The sequence below is a fragment of the Limulus polyphemus genome, unplaced genomic scaffold (genome assembly GCF_000517525.1).
Source record: "Limulus polyphemus unplaced genomic scaffold, Limulus_polyphemus-2.1.2 Scaffold5421, whole genome shotgun sequence".
Taxonomy (NCBI): Eukaryota; Metazoa; Arthropoda; class Merostomata; order Xiphosura; family Limulidae; genus Limulus; species Limulus polyphemus.
The window spans coordinates 64,008-67,744 of record NW_013671031.1 but is presented as its reverse complement, the minus strand read 5'-3'; positions in this window follow the sequence as shown (position 1 = coordinate 67,744).

Genomic DNA, 3,737 nt, shown 5'->3' with positions numbered 1-3,737 from the left:
TTTTCTCCATCTATTGAGAGATAACTGAACTTCCAAGTATTTTTTCTCCATCTATTGAGAGATAACTGAACTTCCAAGTATTTTTTATCCATCTATTGAGAAATAATTGAACTTCCAAGTATTTTTTCTTAATTTTTTTCTCCATCTATTGAGAGATAATTGAACTTCCACGTATTTTTCCTTATTATTTGTTTCTCCATCTTTTGAGAGGTAACTATACTTCCAAGTATTTTTTCTTAATTTTTTTCTCCATCTATTGAGAGATAACTGAACTTCCGAGTATTTTTTATCCATCTATTGAGAGATAATTGAACTTCCAAGTATTTTTCCTTATTATTTGTGTAGCTTTGCGCTTAACTAGAAACAAACAAATCTTATTCACAGAGTGTAACCCTGTGCATATCACACCTTCATAATTTTCGGTACAGTGTACTTTAGGTCACGATAATTTACGGCGACATTTGTTCTGTGAAACAAATGTGATAGAGACGTTATTTAGAAAATGGTTATCTTTACAGTTTAGAAACAGAGCCGTACCAATTGTTGATAGCACCCTGTGCGAGATATAAATTCTATTCACCTCCCTTTAATAAGATATAATCTATCTTTGCCTTCAAACATACAAACTGCACCCTCTAAGGGTTAACACTCTGTAAGGGCGCATCTCTCGCACTCTCCTCGGTACGCCCCTGTTTGGAGATTTAAATTAAATAAATTTATTAAATTACAAATTAATTTACATGGCCTTGATTTATTTCGCCATTACAAATATTTCCTTTCAACTCACCGTTTTTTGTTAATTATGTGATTGCTTGTTGGAAGAGGAGTGTTGATAATCACAGATATAAATAACACTATATCGGAAGTTACGTGATTTTCGGCATGCACAAGCGGCAGCCATTGCTATGTGTTGAATTTTTAAAGCCCATCAGTCGAACTCACAATGGCAAGGCGATTTCCCCTCACTAGAAGTTTGGATAACTTTGTTATTTGATTTTAATATATTTGTCAAGCCAAGATGATCTAAACCTTACTTTAACTTAGAAAGGCCACCTGTCTACATGAATTCAAGGCCAAAGTGGTGTGTTAAAGTGCCAATGACATAAACTGACCCATCAATGACACCCCTCATCCACCAGGATCCTCTCCTCCCTTTCATAGGATGCCACGCACGGCAAACACGTGGGTGGATGTTCAAATCCCAGAGGAGGTAAACTGATAATACAGAATTTTCCCTGGGAGGTCTCCTTACCAAGGAAAGGGTACAGAACTTCTAAATAATACAAAATAATCTTACCAGTGTGACATTTGCAAAGCAACAGGAACGAAAATCTCCAAAAGAAATCCAGTTAAATAAGGATATTTCAGATTTGTGATTGTAAGATACTGTGTGATCCAAGTTTAAAATCCGTTTCTACATGTCAAGACTTGAGTGCTAAAAAACTTTATCGTAGTTACCAGTCACTGAAGTTCAGTGAGACTGTTTCCGTTTATCGTATTTTCCTATTAAAAGTTCCATATTTTAAATCTTTAAATATTCAACTTGGAATACGTTCGAATCCCGTCACTGAACAAGTTCACCCTTTCAACCGTGCGAACGTAATAATATGACGGTTAATCTCACTTTTCGTTGTTAGAGTAGCCCAATAGTTGGCGGTGGGTGATGTTGACTAGCTGCCTTCTCTCTAGCCTATCACTTTTAAATTAAGAACGGCTAGCGCAAGTAGCCCTCGTGTAGTTTTTCGTAAAATTCAACAAACAATAGATATAATGCATATATGTATATATACATATTCAGACGTTTTATTAAACACATTTAATTATTCAAATAACCAGCATATACACAGAATATTTCTGTAAACTTCTGAAAAAGTTGAGGAACAAAAATCGCACTATATAATCTAGTAATGTTAAAAAAATAAGGAAGTGTGAGCATGCACATCACATAGTTTTATTCACCAAGTGTTGATTTTTTGGTTTCTTCAGTTTTCAAAATAATCAATATATATATATATATATTCTGTTCTAAAAAATACGTTTAAAATAATTATTTTTAATTAACATTACTTGTTTGTTTATAATTAAGCACCAAGCTACACAATGGGCTATCTGTGCTCTGACCAACACGGGTATCGAAACCCGGATTCTAGCGTTGTAAGTCCGCAGTCATACCACTGTGCCACTAGGGGGCATTAACATTACTAACACCTGTCGCGCTGGAAATTGGGTAACATTTTGTACAAGGAGTAGGATTAAAAAAATAATAACAATAAAAAGATGATCTTGGAATTCGATTGCAGAAATGACACTGAAGTACTAATAATAATGATTTTATAGCTTTTTTTAGAGTAAAATATTATGTACAGATGAAGATATGGTTATATAAAGATCGATGTATCAATGAATATTAGCTACATATTAGGAACATCAGATAACTGTCACTGCAATTGTAAACAGCCTTATTCAGAATGTGTTTACAAGATAGTGTGTCAAGCTAAAACATCGGGTATTTTATTAGGTTTTGATATCAATTTTACACAAATGGAAAACGTCATAATTTTGTAGTGAGGCACACAATGGAGTTCATAACACCCTTCTCTGGATAGAATGCTGAGAAGTTTTGATTGTACTTTAATTACATTTGTTATGGATTTGACTTCGTTGTTTTCTATGCTATTTTTACAATTTTCTTTTCTCTTATTCAAAAGCATATTTTCTTTAGTTCGAAAATGCTGTAAGTAGTTATACGATTTGCTTTATCAACAAAATTGAAGGATTCACTTTCACATGATTTTCAACTTGGTAGATTTGTCGTCAAAAAAGCATCTATAACGAAAACATCTATATCATATACATCTTTATTTCATGACGTATTTACTTTCTTTGTCATCATCAACGTCAATATCAATAAGATCCATATCGTCATTTTCATTATTGATATTTTAAATATTCTCACTATAATTTGGCCGCAATAGTTTTTTTTCTCGACCGTTTGTTACATTAGTACTTACCAATACACTTTGTGGCTGCTTTCCTCCACGTGTACGACTCAATTTAGCAGACATTGGTAATCCATCACACTCACAAACACTGCGAGAGCATGTTAACATCTTTTACATTTGAAGATGAAGTTTACACTTTGAACTGGAATTGTAATTTTGTCGACAGTCGTTGATGCATAGTCAGCAATTTCAATCCATTGATTTGGAACAGCCAGTGGTCCACTAAAGCTAAATATAGGCTAAAATTTTAGCCAATGATATTGCTCAAAAAAAAAGGAAAAAAAAAAAAGAGGACTATATCGGCAGTTGGTCATTTTTTCCGACCAACATCAGCTTACCCAATTTGCAGGTAAGGGTAGAGTTAATTAACCAACAAATAGTGTCATGTTTCCATAAAATCTCATTTAGTTTCACGAAAAACATAGAGTCGGTACAAAATTAAAAGTATTTTTCTGTACCTTCTGTCAACTTAACTATTCCAATAAGTTTAGCAAGTCGAAGTATTGTGTATTACAAGTTAGTACTAGTACCTCTAGGTTCTCTACGTCAATCAGTCTAGTTTCCAGAAATCTCATAACTACACCTGTCAACTTAACTATTCCAATAAGTTTAGCAAGTCGAAGTATTGTGTATTACAAGTTAGTACTAGTACCTCTAGGTTCTCTACGTCAATCAGTCTAGCTTCCATGAATCTCATAACTACACCTGTCAACTTAACTATTCCAATAAGTTTAG